The following is a 19,511-nucleotide window of genomic DNA, read 5'->3' on the forward strand; positions in this document are numbered from 1 at the left end:
TGCAAGAGGAAAGTATATCATAAATGAGCCCTAGGAGCAATGGTTACAGCGAGATGTGGGGTGCAAATCCATAGCTCCCTATAATTGGCAACACAAGTAAATAAGATGGTCAAGGCATATGGCATGCTATTCTTCATTAGTTGGAGCATTAAATATAAAAGTTGGTAAGTCATGTAACAGCTGTATAAAATTTAGTTAGGCCACGTATGATGTATTGTGTGTAGTCCTGGTTGCCACACTACAGGAAGCATATGGAGGCTTCGGAGAGGGTGCAATAAAGATTTACCTTAAGGTTGCCCAGATTGGAGCATATTAGCTGTAAGGAGTGTTTGGATAAACTTGGATTGTTTTCACTAGAGCCAGATGTTGAGGGCAACCTGATAGATGTATACAAAATTATGAGAGGCATGAATTGGGTGGAGAGTCAGAATCTTTTTTCCAGGGTGGAAATGTTAGGGGGCATAGGTTTAAAGTGAGAGGGGGGAAGTTTAAAGGAGATGTGCAAAGCAAGTTTTTGCACTGGATCATGTTGCTAGGGGAGATGGTAGAAGCAGATATGATAGCAACATTTAAAAGGTATTTAGACAGTCACTTGAACAAGCAGTGAATGAAGGAATATCAATCTGCAGGCAGATTGGATCATAATCAAATGGCATCATCGTCGGCTCAGACATGGTGGGCTGAAGGGCCTGTTCCTGTGCTGTTCTATTCTATGTAGGACAATATACTCAAGACAAAGGTTCTTACAAAGTTCTGTATAACTGGCATCGAGAGTACGTTCATCAGGGCGTCAATTCACTGGATCAGCCATGTGGATCACGTGAAGGAATCTCAGTTACCAAAGGCAATATTCTGTGGCCAGTTGAGCATGGGAACTGGACAACAAGATGTCCCAAACTTAGATACAAAAAGAATCTGGAAGCCAACTTCAGAACTAGCAAATTGGATCCCCAAAATTTTGAGAAAAAGCAAACTTGAACAGATGCAAAGAGACAGGTTTCTATCATCTCGTGATTTCCACATTTGTGAGAAACAGTCAAGTCTGTTCAGGACACATAAGCATGGCACACAGGCAATGCCTCCACCCATCTCTCCACCAGTGATTTCATACGCAGCATTTAAATAGCTTATGCACATTGAGATTTGTTCCAATGTCACACATGAGCTACTAGCCTGTCTTCCCTTTCTTCCTGTTCTTTTGCTGAACATTCATCTATTGCAGTGACAGGAAAATCCATGAGACAGGGTTCATCATTCTGAATGTCTTCCAAATTTCTTCACTTGCATTGCTAAAAACACCCAAAAATTTCATGAAGGAAGAGTCACAGTTGTACATTGTCTTTCATGATCTTAAAATTTCCAAACAAACTGCAAAATTTAATCTGGGTGACCATGATCTCACCAGCAGCTGGTAAACTGACAGGGACTCAGTGTCACTTCTGTTGTCGAAGATTCACTTCAATTAAATGTCCACTAAACACTTAACCAGCCAGCTGCATGGCTTTCTTAGGTTCCAAGACTCCCATTGTGGAAACCGTGCCCTCTTTGCCCCTGAAAGGCAATGTTTTTTATTGCCCATCAGTGTCACTCAGTCCAGTGGTTGTACTCAGTAATCAATCTATCCGAGGCCCAGGATCAATGAGAGAGCCCAGACGAAAGGTGAGTGAGGGTGGGATGCAATGGGAGTTTCACAAGAGGAAAGGACAGGGTCAGAAAAAAGACAAGGGAACAAATCTTAGCTGCTCTCCCCTTCCTGATGATGTGTCCATTAATCAGGCACTAATTGTATTTGAATACTCAGTAAGACCCCATTTGTTTTTTCGGCTTTCCACATGGCAAGTTCTTTGTCTTTACTGCATTTAAACTGACAACTTAAGGACTTCAACTAGCCTTCTGTTGGGAATGGCAGAGTTGAGCTCTCTCATCCTAGACTTCACAGAGATAGTGGGTTCTTTGCCTGCACCCTCTGCCCGAATAATGCTCTCCCTGCCTCCAAGCTCATTTCTATGGAACCTTAAACTCTGTCTTTCACTGGTAATGAATGAAATACTTCTGAGGTATAGTTGCTTTAGGAAGTGGCAATAAAATTAGGGATGGTTAATTGATTTTAGGCATTGACTTAGTGAAAAATATTGGCCAACAGTACTGGCTTACTTCTCTTTAAGTTGTACCATAGGAACTTTTATGTGATTCTCACAGTATAGATGGGGCGTTCACTTAATTTGTAATACTGCATCTCAGTCTGAAAGGGAAATATCAAGCATTGAAGAACAAATCTGATAAGCCCTTCTTGGGTCATCAAGGAGTATACTCGTCAAATCTTTTTCCAAGTTTGTATGTAATATTATGCTTTCTAATTAACGTCAACATGGCACATTTCCTTCTATACATTAACATATTCCATGATCAATCTGTCAATTTTGTTTAATCTATTAATAAATCAATTCAACCCCCAGTTCAATCACTGCTGTTTCATTACAACATTATACTTTCTCTATACTCTGCATTAATGTCTTCTTCTTAATTTCCCCTAGCTCAAACTGGCTCAATCACTTTTCTCTACTCAGTTCAGTTCCCACTGCCAATTTATCCTGATTCATTTTATTCCATTATTTCTCCCTCTTCCCCAATGTAGCATGTCCAACTGTTCCTTTCTCTCTTGTGAAGTTAATGTCTTACCTTCCTTGAGCTCTATGGCACAATCCATTTGCCTTGAAGTTTTCTCTGCTTTGTGTCCATTCCTGGTCCCCATTCTCATGCACCATTCCTATCAGACAATTCCCAGTTAAATTCCACCGTGGCCTCGATCACTTGCATTTGTACATGGACTCGAGTGACAGCAATACCAGGGAAAAGGTTTCAAGCTTTCATTAGAAAATTGTCACTGTCTGGTTGCCAGTATGAAACACTAATATTTGGCTAGGTTGGTATTTGAGGGGTTAGCTAGCTCAGTAGTTGGGTAACTGGTTTACAATACAGAGTGATATCAACAGTACAGGTTCAATTCCCATACCAGATGGTATCATTGTGGGAGCCCTACATTTTTAACCTCTCCCCCTGCCTGAAGTGCGATGACCCTCAGGTGAAGCAGCACTCATCTCTTTCTGCTGAAAGAGTAGGATGATTGCAACTTGACTGTCACATTTTCCTAGACCAATGTACTGTCATAAACAGTAAGAAAAAAGTCAATAAAGTGAAACTGATTATTAAAAATCACCATGACTCCACCAATCCCCCCCCCCGCCCTCCCGCCATCACCTTCACAATCCACCACTGACTCATTTAGTCAGTAATTTGTAATCATAGCATGTGTGTGCCATACATGACATTGATAAACATATCTGTCTTCGTTCATGGCAATGCAAGAAAGCAGAATGGAAATTCTTGATTTGCTTAGACAGCAATTTCACACTGTTGTACAGTCAGTTCCTGAACACATTTGGAAAGTCAACAGTGTTAAAGACAAATTTGTAAATTTTTGAATGAATAATGGTAAGGATCTTCAGTTGATCAGTTGTTGTTGTCCCCAATGTAGAGCTAGCAGATCTGTGTGTTCAGAGATGTACAATGAATAAAAAGATGGCATGATTGATGCTTGGGTTGGCGTGCTGTCTGAGAATCTTACATAACTGCCTTTTGAAAGGAAATAAACTGTAAACAAGGAAGGGTCACTGGACCCGAAACGTTAACTCTGATTTCTCTTCACAGTTGCTGCTAGACCAGCTGAGCTTTTCCAGCAACTTCTGTTTTTGTTTCTCTGCAGTTCTTTCAGTTTGAATTATAAATGGAGCTGACAATTTTGGTGGCTGATAAAGTTTGCATTTGGTTTCTGCTAACTCCATTCTAACCAACATAAACATAAAATTATACTAAGCCCCAAAATATTAATTTCACTTTTACAATAAAATGCATGAAATTGAATCATTTGTATTATTTGCTGAGTTAAGGATTCAATGAATATGCTGTCTTTAACTTAATACAAAGATTCACACAACTAGTTAAACCATTAGCCAATGTATGCAATTGTTACAGCTTTTATCCCAATGACTTATGACCCAATCCAAAGCATCAACAATAGAAGTACTTTCTACTTTGACCCATTTTTAAAGAAACCACTGCAAATTAAATTATTTAACGAACAATAATTCTTGCTTTAAACATCCAGCCAACATCATGTAGAATGAGGATATTTTCTGATCAGTGTGATATTCATGGGAATTGTATTCAAGTCCGGTAATTATTTGAATAAAGATAAAGAAGGCATATATTTGGTGCTTATCACGCAGCCTGAATTTATAAATTACCATTAACAGTTGAAAATCTCAAACTGTTCTACAGAGACAAATTCGGACAAAAAGTGGCACCAAGCAAAAGAACAAGATGTTAGGAAGGGTGACTAAACGTTGATACTAGAGATCAGTCTAAGAAGTGACTGAAAGGTGGAGGGGAGGTGGGAAAAGGACAGGTACTTCAAGAGGAATTGTACAGGAAAGCAGGACTGATGTTTAGGGAGAGGCTTTTTCTGATCAGATTATAAACACAAGAATTTAGAAAATCTCTAGGAACCTATAACATTCTGGCAAGCTTAGACAGGGTAGATGCAGGAAGGATGTTCTGCAGTCGGGAACACAGTTTAAGTTTAAGGGCCAGGCTTTTTTGGATAGAGATGAGAAGAAATGTCTTCACCCCGAGAGTAGCAAGCCTCTGGGATTCTCTGTCTTGAAAGCGGTTGAGGCCTAAACATTTAAAACTTTCATGGAAGCTGTAGATATCACTCTTAGGGTGAAGGGGATCAAAGGGTATGGGGAGAAAGTGGGAATAGGGTATTGAGTTGGATGATCATTAAGTCATAGAGTCAAACAGAAAAGAAACATGCCCTTTGACTCAACTCACTCATGATGACCAGATTTCTAACACTGAACAGGGTCCTATTTGCCTGCATTTTGGCCATATCCCTCTAAACCTTTCCTATCCAATGTACTTGTCCAAATATCTTTTAAATGTTGTTATCGTACTTGCTTCTACTTATTCCATATATGAACCTTCTCTATGAAAAAGTTGCCCCTCAGGTCTCTTTTAAATCTTACCCCTCTGTTCTTAGCCCTCTAGTTTTGGCATCCCCTACCCTGGGGAATGGACCCTGGGTGTTCACCTTATCTGTCCCTTCATAATTTTATAAAGCTCTAAAAGGTCACCCGTCTCCATCAGCTGTGATCATATTGAATGGAGTAGCAGGCTCAAAGTGTTGATAGCCTCCTCCAGCTTCTGTTTTCTATGCTTCTAAACCTGGGTGACAAACTAAGGCTACTGCAGTGAGACATAAATTAATAACATTAGCAACTGCTCACAGATCCATATACTTATGTACTTTATGCGGACATAAGGAAAGAATCAATTTAAAAGTTTTATACATTGTGTTCACATTCAATTTCAATCTTCCAATAAACATATCTCCACCAAGTTACTGAATTATATCAAATAGTACCACGGATCTTCCTGCTGACTCTTCCTGCCTACTTCAGCATTGAGTATTTCAGATGATATATTCATTGTCACTATTGGATGCCATCAGCAGCCTGGTTTATTTTGGTTTGTTTTGCAGTGACATTGATCACTTTCTAATGAAAGTAAAATTGGATAAAAGCACAGTGAAGACTTAGATTGTATTAGAGTCATGGTTCAAGCAATACATATTGAACCATCTTCTTAAGAGCAGCTCTGCTATGGAAAAACATACTTCACTTAGTCTGAAAGAATGCAATGTTATGTGCCTCAAATTGTCCTTGGGCAATGTATTTGTTATTGGCTTGTAGTTGATAGGTTTCTTAGTGAATATAGAAGGTATAAACAATGCTGATCAGGCTTGCTGGGCATGGTTTCAGTTTCTGATTCCTTCCTATCCCATTTGTGCTCAAAAATGTGAATTTTAGTAGCCAGATGATCAAGCCAGCAAAATGGAAGAGGACTAACAGACAGGCACCCTGGAATTGTCATCTCAGTACACTCCAGAGGTTCCCTACCTCACCACCTCACCTCTGCTGAGGACTCAAACACCTCCATCAGTTCAGGCTGAGAAGGTTGTAGCTGTTATCGAGTCATAGAGATGTACAGTGTGGAAACAGACCCTTCGGTCCAACCCGTCCATGCCGACCAGATATCCCAACCCAATCTAGTCCCACCTGCCAGCACCTGGCCCATATCCCTCCAAACCATTCCCATTCATATACCCATCCAAATGCCTCTTAAATGTTGCAATTGTACCAGCCTCCACCACTTCCTCTGGCAGCTCATTCCATACACGTACCACCCTCTGCATGAAAAAGTTGCCTCTTAGGTCTCTTTTATATCTTTCCCCTCTCACCCTAAACCTATGCCCTCTAGTTCTGGACTCCCCAACCTCAGGGAAAAGACTTTGCCTATTTATCCTATCCATGCCCCTCATAATTTTGTAAACCTGTATAAGGTCACCCCACAGCCTCCGATGCTCCAGGGAAAACAGCCCCAGCCTGTTCAGCCTCTCCCTATAGCTCAAATCCTCCGACCCTAGCAACATCTTTGTAAATCTGTTCTGAACCCTTTTACATTTCACAACATCTTTCCGATAGGAAGGAGACCAGAATTGCACACAATATTCCAAAAATGGCCTAACCAATGTCCTGTACAGCCGCAACATGAACTCCCAACTCCTGTACTCAATACTCTGACCAATAAAGGAAAGCATACCAAACGCCTTCTTCACTATCCTATCTACCTGCGCCTCCACTTTTAAAGAGTTATGAACCTGTACTCCAAGGTCTCTTTGTTCAGCAACACTCCCTAGGACCTTACCATTAAGTGTATAAATCCTGCTAAGATTTGCTTTCCCAAAATGCAGCACCTCGCATTTATCTGAATTAAACTCCATCTGCCACTTCTCAACCCATTGGCCCATCTGGTCCAGATCCTGTTGCAATCAGAGGTAACCCTCTTTGCTGTCCACTACACCTCCAATTTTGGTGTCATCTGCAAACTTGCTAACTGTACCCTCTTATGCTCGCATCCAAATCATTTATGTAAATGACAAAAAGTACAGGACCCAGCACTAATCCTTGTGGCACTCCACTGGTCACAGGCCTCCAGTCTGAAAAACCACCACCCTCTGTCTTTTACCTTTGAGCCAGTTCTGTATCCAAATGGCTAGTTCTCCCTGTATTCCATGAGATCTAACCTTGCTAATCAGTCTCCCATGGGGAACCTTGTTGAATGCCTTACTGAAGTCCATATAGATCACATCTACTGCTCTGCCCTCATCAATCCTCTTTGTTACTTCTTCAAAAAACTCAGTCACGTTTGTGAGACATGATTTCCCATGCACAAAGCCATGCTGACTGTACTGTTGATATAGCCCTAATCAGTCCTCACCTTTCCAAATACATGTACATCCTGTCCCTCAGGATTCCCTCCAACAACTTGCCCACCACCGAGGTCAGGCTCATTGGTCTATCGTTCCTTGGTTTGTCTTTACCGCCCTTCTTAAACAGTGGCACCACGTTTGCCAACCTCCAGTCTTCTGGCACCTCACCTATGACTATCGATGATACAAATATCTCAGCAAGAGGCCCAGTAATCACGTCTCTAGCTTCCCACAGATTTCTCGGGTACATCTGATCAGGTCATGGGGATTTATCCACCTTTACCCATTTCAAGACATCCAGCACTTCCTCCTCTGTAATATGGACATTTTGCAAGATGTCACCATCCATTTCCCTACAGTCTATATCTTCCATATCTTTTTCCACAATACTGATGCAAAATATTCATTTAGTATCTCCCCCATTTTCTGCGGCTCCACACAAAGGCCGCCTTGCTGATCTTTGAGGGGCCCTATTCTCTCCCTAGTTACCCTTTTGCCCTTAATATATTTGTAAAAACTCTTTGGATTCTCCTTAATTCTATTTGCCAAGGCTATCTCATGTCCCCTTTTTGCCCTCCTGATTTCCCTCTTAAGTATACACCTACTTCCTTTATACTCTTCTAAGGATTCACTCGATCTATCCTGTCTATACCTTACATATGATTCCTTCTTTTTCTTAACCAAACCCTCAATTTCTTTAGTCATCCAGCACTCCCTATACCTACCAGCCTTCCCTTCCACCCTGACAGGAATATACTTTCTCTGGATTCTTGTTATCTCATTTCTGAAGGCTTCCCATTTTCCAGCTGTCCCTTTACTTGCGAACATCTGCCTCCAATCAGCTTTTGAAAGTTCTTGCCTAATACCGTCAAAATTGGCCTTTCTCCAATTTAGAACTTCAACTTTTAGATCTGGTCTATCCTTTTCCATCATTATTTTAAAATGAATAGAATTTTGGTCGCTGGTCCCAAAGTGCTCCCCCACTGACACCTCAGTCACCTGCCCTGCCTTATTTCCCAAGAGTAGGTCAAGTTTTGCACCTTCTCTAGTAGGTATATCCACATTCTGAATCAGAAATTTGTCTTGTACACACTTAACGAATTCCTCTCCAACTAAACCCTTTACACCATGGCTGTCCCAGTCGATGTTTGGAAAGTTAAAATCCCCTACCATAACTACCCTATTATTCTTATAGGTAGCTGAGATCTCCTTATAAATTTATTTCTCAATTTCCCTCTGACTATTAGGGGGTCTATAATACAATCCCAATAAGGTGATCATCCCTTTCTTATTTCTCAGTTCCACCCAAATAACTTCCCTGGATGTATTTCCTGGAATATCCTCCCTCAGCACAGCTGTAATGCTATCCCTTATCAAAAATGCCACTCCCCCTCCTCTCTTGTCTCCCTTTCTATCCTTCCTATAGCATATGTATCCCGGAACATTAAGCTGCCAGTCCTGCCCATCCCTGAGCCATGTTTCTGTAATTGCTATGATATCCCAGTCCCATGTTCCTAACCATGCCCTAAGTTCATCTGCCTTCCCTGCTAGGCCCCTTGCATTGAAATAAATACAGTTTAATTTATTATTCCTACCTTGTCCCTGCCTGCCCTGACTGTTTGACTCACTTCTGTTTTCAAGTGTACCAGTCTCAGTTCGATCTCTTTCCTCACTATCTCCCTGGGTCCCACCCCCCCTACCTTACTAGTTTAAATCCTCCCAAGCAGTTCTAACAAATTTCCCTGCCAGTATATTAGTCCCCTTCCACTTTAAGTGCAATCCATCCTTCTTATACAGGTCACTTCTACCCCAAAAGAGATTTCCAATGATCCAAAAATGTGAATCCTTCTCCCATACACCAGATCCTCAGCCATGCATTCATCTGCTCTCTCCTCCTATTCCTGCCCTCACTAGCTCATAGCACTGGGAGTAATCTAGATATTACTACCCTTGAGGACCTCCTTTTTAAACTTCTGCCTAACTCTCTGCAATCTCCCTCCAGAATCTCAACCTTTTCCCTTCCTACATCATTGATTCCAATGTGGACAATGACCTCTTGCTGGCCCCTCTCCCCCATGAGAACATTCTGCATCCTCTCTGAGACATCCTTGATCCTGGCACCAGGGAAACAACACACCATTCTGCTTTTTCTCCGCTGGCCACAGAAATGTCTGTCTGTACCTTGGACTACAGGATCCCCTAACACAATTGATCTCTTGGAAGCCAACATACCCCTCGTTGCATTAGAGCCAGTCTCAATGTCAGAAACTTGGCTGTTCGTGCTACGTACCTCTGAGAATCCACTACATTTTCCAAACAGCATACCTGTTTGAAATGGGTATATCCACAAAATACTTCTGTCCTAGGTGCCGACCTCTCTTACCCTTCCTGGAGTTAACCCATCTATGTGACTGTATCTGAGACTTGCCCCCTTCCTATAACTGCCATCCATCACTTACTGTTGCTGTTGAAATTTTTCATTATTTCTAACTGTCTTTCCAACCGATCCATTCAATCTGAGAAGATTCGCATCCAACAGCATTTACGGCAGATATAATCCGCAGTAACCCTTAAACTCTCTTTAATGTCCCACATCTGACAAGAAGTACATATCACTGCAAAGGCCATTTTTGCTCCTTCACAATCTACAGACCCAGAAAATAACACCGTTTAATTCCTCTACAAACACTGCTCCAGGTTTAATCAATAGTTATGGCTTTATATTTTAAGTTTAATCAAGAGACTTATCTCCAAAAACATATAATCAAGAGAGAACCCACTATACTCACTACTGCAGGCTTTCTTTTGGACAGACTTAAAACAATGATGAACTTATCTGATTCTGTGTTGTGAACTTCCCCCAAACAGGTTCCTCCAAGATTAATTGTGAAATTCACTATTTGTTAATTTTCCCAGATGCACTCCGATGTCCAGCGATACATGAAGTCAAAAACATCAAAGGCAGTAACTGTGAAGGTTCTCTCCCTCTCTCTCCTGCACTGTCCTCACCATGTGCTTCCTTTGTCTGTTCTTCTCTCTTTTAAAACTGCTGTTGTTTTGACTTTTTTTTCCCCCAAATTGCTGCTCCTAGAATTCGAGGGAATCACCTCCAACACCTAAAATACCTCATAAAAAGGAGCAGCTCTTACAGCCAGAAATTTTTCCTGTCCTCCATCTTGGATTACCCAGAATCCTCACTGCAACCCCCTTCAGCCTGGAGCCTGCTCGGCCCCAGACCACCAGGATACACCCATCAGAACCATATGGGATGAGCTGGCAAAGCAATCAGCCAGATTGCTCATGCCCAGCTGTCCTTCTGAGGTGGCACCAAAATACAGCAGTAGGAAAAGGAAACATTGACATCACTTTGGGTGCACAGATGTCAAACTTCCATATAACCTGACACTTGACATAAATATCATACTTTATACAACAGTCCTGTGATCTCTGTCAGTCTGTTAAGTCTTTGTTTCCTTGTAGACTACATTGAGAGATGGTGATCACCATACATGCTCAGGTGCACATCATTTGGAGCAGTGCCAAAAACAGTGAGACTGAGATTCTCTACTGTTCTCTGCCAGGAACAAAATGGTTGTTTAAGATCAATATTTGTGTTTGGAAATCAATCAGCATAGTGTGGCCCCTCAATATCTCTGTGATAGGTGAGTACAATTTGCAAACTCAGCTTTGAGTCATATGCACAGCTCAATGGAATTCTGGGTGACTCCATGTTGACATTGTGGCCAGGCAACCAAAGAGGAGGTTATTGGTGCCAAGGGAACAAATTGCAATTACTGGCAAATGAAATATCTCAATATTTTAAAGATTTAATATAAGCATTCCCATGTGGGAAGGAAATTCTCTGTGATATAATTGGCTTATTATTGTGATTGCCCACATACATTAATCAGAAGTCCCTCAGCCTCTCTGTCTCACCTGTGTAGTGGCTTGGCTTCTTCAACATCTTCACCTTCTGTGTTAGCTCCCTTAGGTAGCTGGCCAATCTCCTCATTTACTTAATTCTGACTCGGTTATTGACTTAGAATGTACAAACAATCTCTTTCCTGGATATCCTGTATTGTGAGTACTGCAGTGCTCTTTCCAAGTGGTCCAGGTAATGGAAGCTCATGCCTTCAGAAGATGAAATATCTGTACAGTGATGGTGCTAGTGGATACATGGGCAGCAGTGTAGCACTACTTGACATCACACTGAGGGTGCTACACTCGGATCGTTAGTCATGCTTATTGACCCAGTGCTGGAGATGATGTGGAAGTACTGAGTGTTTGAGGAAGCTCAGAGTTGTGCAGAATGCAACTATCATGACAGTTCCTAGGTGCAGGAATCCTTGTCTGTGGTCACTCATCAGCTAGGCATTGAGAAAGTGAAATCTCTTCTAATTTTGTTCATGAATCTGACTGGAAGATGCCAAGGAGCTCTGAGTGCCACATGTTCAGTATCGATGGCCCCTTGTACCTCGCAAGTATGGATGGCAATTAGTCATGGCACGTTCATTAAAGTTAAGTGGGCAGTGCATCATGAGAGAGTCAGTGATCGCTAAGTACTGGCAGATGTAAGCTGATGGTGTGGTAATGAACCTAACTGGTGGGTAAGTAAATAAAGTCTGTTGGGAGGGGAACTTTTCTCTTGGCTCATACGCAATACAGTAAAGCATCATACTTTATGAATCCAGCCCTTCTGGTCTCCTATTCCCTGCCAGGATTCCAGAGGGCAGGGAATCCCTGATGATCTAAGTTAAAAACAGAAATCTTTTTTGAAATATAGACATCCCCATGAACGGTCGGGGATGAGATGGGGTATTTGAAACTTTTAGGACTTTTATTTCTCAGCAACATAGCTTATCTGTTTTTGAAAGTTAAACCTGCTTCCAATGTTTGCTTTTCAGAACAGCAATCTGAATTATTCATAGCTCCATTACTCAGGCTCCCTCTTGACTTGCTGTTCTGCAAAATGGGTTGTGCAATTAAAAATCTTTGCAACGATTTGATACTGTAACAGATTGTCCTCCCACATTGAAAGTCTCCAAGAGCTGCCATCCACATTGGAATTTCAGTTTGCATATAAAAAAGAAATCATATATGGCATCTCCTCTGACCTCAACATGTCCCAGTAAAGAATCGTTTCTGTAATGTCAATAATTAAGGCCGCCAATTGATGCACAGATAGTTTTCCCAAACAGCAAGTTTTTCAAGGCAGGATAATCTATTTCAGTGATGGTCGTTGAGACATATATTAGTCAATATAGCAGAAAGATAAAACTCCCCAATCAGTGGTGAGCCCGTAGAATTCTCTGCCACAAAAAGTGATTGAGGCCAAAGCATTAACTTGTTTTCACGGAGGAGTTATACATAGTTTTTTTTAATATAGAATCCCTACAGTATGGAAATAGGCCCTTTGACCCAACAAGTCCACACCCACCCTACAAAGAGTATCCCACCCAAACCCATGCCCCATTACTCTACATTTACCCCTGACTAATGCACCTAACCTACATATCCTTGAACACTACGGGCAATTTAGCATGGCCAATTCACCTAACCTGCACAACTTTGGACTATGGGAGAAAACCGGAGCACCCAGAGGAAACCCACGCAGATACGAGGAGAATGTGCAAACTCCACACAATCAGTCGCCCGATGCTGGCATTGAACCCAGGTCCCTGGCAAAGTGTGGCATCAGTGCTAAGGGGTAAGTAGATCAAAGGATTTGGGGAGAAAGTAGGAACTGGCTACTGAGTTTGGATTATCAGCTGTGATCACATTGAATGGTAGAGCTGTCTTGAAGGGTGAATACTACTGTTCTTATTTTCTATGTTTCTTATCCTCCCCCCAGATAATAGTGGGGGATTTGTTTTGCATCCTATTTCAAAGATGGCACCTCCAGCAATGTAGTACGACCTCAGTACTGCACTAAAGCATTAGTTTAGATCATGTGTTTAAATCCTTGATTGAGGCTTGAACTTTTAACCTGCTGACTAAGGTGCAGGAATGTAATAATCAAGTCTGAGAAATACAGGAAGGTATAACATCTCAAATTATCTAAAGTTTCACACAGTGCTCGCCCTCAAACACACAGATCCATTGTAGAACCCTGCTGTTGGTTTTCATCAGATTGTTCAAAATATCCAAGTGAAGAAACACAAATGATGTACCTGCTGAAGCTGTATAACACAGAAGGACCTGGCAAACAAAAACAAGGGCAACCAGAACCTTGTGCAGAGATTGTCAACACAAAGGAGCAAAGTGCCCTTGAAAAAGCAAATCAGTTTGTGGAATGAAGCAGAGGCATTTAAAAAAAAGGATTCTCAGCAAAAGATTAATCGCCAATAATGTACGGCTGGAGAGTGAAACAATTATGAGCTATTCAGAAATTACTCTGTCCGGTATAGCATGGGCAACGGATTGTGTGGAGTTTGCACATTCTCCCCGTGTCTGTGTGGGTTTTCTCCGGGTGCTCCGGTTTCCTCCCACAGTCCAAAAATGTGCAGGTCAGGTGAATTGGCCATGCTAAAATTGCCCATAGTGTTAGGTGAAGGGGTAAATGTAGGGGAATGGGTCTGGGTGGGTTGCGCTTTGGCGGGTTGGTGTGGACTTGTTGGGCCGAAGGGCCTGTTTCCACACTGTAAATAATCTAATCTAATCTAAATATGAAATATGCGTCAGCTATCAAGTTTTTGGCATTTTATTCAATCCAAAGGACTTTGGGAAGTTATGAGACCACAAAAGCTGTAATATAAATATGAGTTCCTTTTATTCTTCTGTGTTATTTATCTTCTCTCAATATTATTCGTGCTGCTTTGCTTTCTGCTTTGCAACAGTTGATAACTTAATTCACATTTAGGCTAGATCTAATAAAGCAGAGGTTTGCCACAACATTTGGATTTGCTAAGTACTTTACAGTTAAAGATGTCAATGAGATTTGAATTTCTGTGATGGGACTGAGTGATTTATGAAGGTCCCTATAACTTTGATGAAGACTTGGCAGAATAGCCTGAGAATTGGAATGAACAGTGTGGAATCATCACAGTCAAGGAAGAATTGAATATAAGATCATAAGTTGTCAAAGCAGAAGCAGGTTAAATGGCCCATAGAATTCACTCCTCCATTCAATGGCTGATCTGATAATCCTCAACTCCACTTTCCTTCCATTTCTCTATGATCCATAATTCCCTTACTGGTTAAAAATCTGCAGATCTCAGCTTTCGATACGCTTAACAACCTAAACTAAACAGCCTTTTGCGGTTAAGAATTTCACAGAACCACCTGAGAAAAACAATTGTTCCTTACCTATGTCTTTATTCTGACATTATGTCCTTTGTTCCTAAACTCCCACAAGGGTAAACAACATTATCACATCTACCCTGTCAAACCACCTAAAAATCTTTTAATGTTTCAATAAGTTCTCCTCTAATTTTCCTAAACTTCAATGAGTTAAAGCCTAACCTACTTATTCACTCTTCATTAGAATATCTTTCTATACCCAATTGAAAGGAAGTTCATGAAATGAATTGCAAGAATTATTTTCCCTAGACACAAACATTGGTCAAACATACCACATCAGTATTCATTAGCGCAGTACATTTCTCTGTTCCTGGTTTTAAATAACCTACTTCAAATCCAAAATTATATACCTCCAAAATAGATGCACTGGTTGCTAAATTCACTGAACTCTTATAGCTGAAAGATTCACACCAGATTGATACAGGAGTGTAATTTACTATCTAAACAACTTGATAATACTGTTTCTTTAAAATTAGCAGCTAATCAACGTAAACCCTACTCTAGGAGTTGAATCTTGTTCAAGATGCAGTGCCATTCTTTGAGCTGAAACATTTTTTCCCACTGTCTTGGCCAACTTTTCTCAAGCAATGCCACCAAAACAGACTAATTGATCAATTATCCCATTGCCGTTTGTGAAATCATTCTGTGAACAAAGGGGTTGCTAAATTTGTTCTCGTTCACTGCACTTGAAAGTTCTTCTTTTGTTTGTGAAGTGAGTCATTTGAGAAGCATGATAAAGTGCTAAACAAAGCAAATCACTTTCTTTAATGTCTCGTTGCCATCAGATTGAAGCATTTGAGTGTCTGCCTGAGAGAAAGCAGAACAAGAATGACTGAAAATAAATACCATTGAAGAGGTTGCATGTGAGTAAGCCCACTTCACTTCTCACAAGGTCAGAAAACACAGTACAGATGGTGTAGTCACTGATGTAAGTTTGGAAACATTAGAACCAACTCTCACATAGCAAAGTCCCCTCAACAGTAATAAGCTATTTTAACGATACATTTGAGGGATAAATATTGAGCAGGACTCTGGAGAGAATTCTCATGAACTTCTTGGAAATAATATTACAGGATACTTTATATTCACCTGAGAGTGAAAACAGGACATCTCTTATACATAATATTTCTGATAGTGTAGTAAAGTATCAGCCTGTATTCACCCCAGAACATTGGATTCTTCAGTACTGAGATAGGCAGTTTTTGGTTAATAAGGGGTTACTGGGAGAAGGCAGGAGAATGGGGTTGAGAAACTTATCAGCCACAATTGAGCGGTGGAACAGATTTAATGGGCTAAATGGCCTAATTCTGCTTCCATATCTCACAATATTATGAGTTCATGTTTCTGGAATGTGACTTGAACCAAAATCCTTCAGACTCTGAGAAAGAATGCTGAACTAAGGCTAACAAGTAAAGAGGGAAAATCTCATATTATACCAATTTTTACAGCACATTCACCTTCCTGCACATTTCAGAAAATCACTACAAAACATTTTTCTCAGGTCTTTTTTCTGAACCATTAAAATGACTAAATGTGAGGTGCTGAAGAAACACAACAAAGTGAACCAGCAATATACAATGGGTGACGCCAAATAAAAAGCACAACAATCTGTGTATTCAGATTGAGGAATAGTTAGCATCAAATGTGAAACCCCAAAACCTAACCTCGATAAAATATGGATATAATATGCTTTCCAAGCGTAGTTTTAGCTTTCCAACTACAGGTAGCATTTTCTGAGGAGACCATTATGAAGATGATCTAATTTCAGCTCTACAATATCTGATGGAGAGGTGGTGGTATAGTGCAAGTGTCACTGAGCTAGACTCCAGAGGATCAGGTTAACATTCTGGGAACATTGCTCCAAATCCCCAACTGCAGCAATGGGTCGAATTTGAATTCAATTAATAAATCAGAAATTAAGAGTTAATCTTAGTAATGGTAGCTATTGTTAATTATCACAAAGAAACAAAATCTGGTTCACTAATATCTTTACGGAAATATGCCATCTTTACTTGGTCTTTCTTACATTGATCCACAAAACTGTGGGTGATTCCTAAGTGCTCTCTGAAATGGCGCTGGTAAACGGTTTAATTCAAGGCTATTAAGGATAGACATTAAATGCTGTCCTTTGCCAGTGATGCTCACATTCTATGAAAGAAAGTAAAAGCAGATGATATAATCCTTGAACAATATGGAGGTAGAGTATTTTCAAATCTTAAACTCAATGCTAGGTATCTAACAGAACATGCTGTGGCATTTTAATGGTACAATAGGCAGAGTAGAATAGGCAGAGCATTAACTTAAAATATACTGCACGACAGATGAAGAAAGACAATTAGTGGCCTCATAATGGAATGCAAAGCAAGAACTAGGACACTAGCAGGGTTTTATCTTCATGAGACAGATGCGCACAACTATTTTCAAAAGGCTGCTTCAAAGGTGCATTGAACTAGAGATACATGAGAAATCCCGATCATTAAAATATCCCCAGCACCTGGGACCAAACTGAAAATTATGAAGCAACTTAAACTTGTATATTCTAGTCACTCAATTGTCAACCTCCTGAATCCACTTTGCACTATAATTAAATTGTACAATTCTATAGTTAGGAGGTTTCTACACACTGCATCATAAAGAAAATATGGCAGCACATTAAAATGGCAGTGAAATAAAAAAAGTCAAGGCTCACACTTGGCTCAAGTAAATCAGAGAAGAGATTCATTGAAACCTAACAATGATAGGTCAATAACCGAATGATCCCCAAGAGAAGAAACAATTTGAGAAGCTGCACTTTATGCTTTTTATTTCTTGCCAGTCTGAATCTGTAGCTGTAAGAGTGTTACTGATGAAATAGCAAACACAAAGATATTCTCATATTTCCTTGTACAGTTCCCTTTTTATCCCAAATATTCCTACATTATCATTCCTTTCCTTTTTAGGACATCTAAATCTTACTTCTCTTCTTGGCTGGAAGGGTTACATTTTCCCCAGTATTTTGTTTCCTTGTCTTACTGTTAGCCCAGATTTTAGTGTATTTAATTATGAATGCATTTCAAGTATGCTCAGGGCCACCCTCCTAGGCCCAGATGGATAATTCTGCTGTTTCCTAGGATGCATCATCGGATATATTGGTGGATGATAAAACAGCTTGTTAAAGTAGCACACCAGGGACACAGGAGTAGAGTCAAGTCAAGGTTGTAATATAGAGTAAGTAGTCTGCAGGAGGTTTTATTTAACTCTGAACATAGACTCACATGAAATCTCATTCTTACTTTCAACTGCCTACAGAACTTTGCTCATCCTTAGCTCTGTAATCGTCTGCAATTCTGTAACCCTTGAAAATATTTGCACTTCTCCAATTCTAGCCTCTTAAACATCACTGATTTAATTAGTCACTAAAGACTGCAGCAGTTCAAGAACACAGTGCACATGCACCTTCTCCAATGCTGGACTAAACAGTGTTGCCTATATCCCATGAATAAATAGAAAAACAGACCATGGCCAGAATCTTATATGGGTTTGAGCAACATGGGCATAGTGAGAAATATGGCAGAATTATGTGATCCGCTGTCTATCATGGCTTTGGGAGAAACTCAGTGCATCTTTTTCAACACTCGGAACATCAAAGTAAGATTCTCACCGGAGAATAGCAAGTTGTCTATGAAGGGGGTTTACTGGTTGTGAATTTCACTTTCTGAACTGCAGGTCTCACCTGATTAAAACATAGCTTCCTATTCTACCATCTGTCACAAATAAACTCGGCATTCAGCATTTTCAACATGGGCACCAAGAATTATCATCATGCAGGTCAGAGTGGGTACCTGGTGACTTCAGCTCACTGCTCCAGTGAAGCTCATTGTTGAGACTGGACTTCAACATCACAGGGCACCTGTAACTTTGATGGAAGCTCTGTGAATGGCTCTGCAAAATGGTATGAACAGTGTGGAATCATCACTGTTGAATGAGAATTGGATACAACACCATAATGATAGGGATATAAGTAAGCCATTCAGCTCATTGAGGTAAAAACAATGACTGCAGATGCTGAAAATCAAATACTGGATTAGTAGTGCTGGAAGAGCACAGCAGTTCAGGCAGCATCCAACGAGCAGCGAAATCAACGTTTCGGGCAAAAGCCCTTCATCAGGAATAAAGGCAGTGAGCCTGAAGCATGGAGAGATAAGCTAGAGGAGGGTGGGGGTGGGGAGAGAGTAGCATAGAGTACAATGGGTGAGTGGGGGAGGAGATGAAGGTGATAGGTCAAGGAGGAGAGGGTGGAGTGGATAGGTGGAAAAGAAGATAGGCAGGTCGGACAAGTCAAGGAGGCAGTAACTGAGCTGGAAGTTTGAAACTAGGATGAGGTGGGGGAAGGGGAAATGAGGAAGCTGTTGAAGTCCACATTGATGCCCTGGGGTTGAAGTGTTCCGAGGCGGAAGATGAGGCATTCTTCCTCCAGGCATCTGGTGGTGAGGGAGCGGCGGTGAAGGAGGCCCAGGACCTCCATGTCCTCGGCAGAGTGGGAGGGGGAGTTGAAATGTTGGGCCACGGGGCGGTTTGGTTGATTGGTACGGGTGTCTCGGAGATGTTCCCTAAAGCGGTCTGCTAGGAGGCGCCCAGTCTCCCCAATGTAGAGGAGACTGCATCGGGAGCAACGGATACAATAAATGATATTGGTGGATGTGCAGGTGAAACTTTGATGGATGTGGAAGGCTCCTTTAGGGCCTTGGATAGAGGTGAGGGAGGAGGTGTGGGCACAGGTTTTACAGTTCCTGCGGTGGCAGGGGAAAGTGCCAGAATGGGAGGGTGGGTCGTAGGGGGG

The sequence above is a fragment of the Chiloscyllium punctatum genome, chromosome 37, assembly GCF_047496795.1.
Source record: "Chiloscyllium punctatum isolate Juve2018m chromosome 37, sChiPun1.3, whole genome shotgun sequence".
In the NCBI taxonomy this organism is placed as follows: domain Eukaryota; kingdom Metazoa; phylum Chordata; class Chondrichthyes; order Orectolobiformes; family Hemiscylliidae; genus Chiloscyllium; species Chiloscyllium punctatum.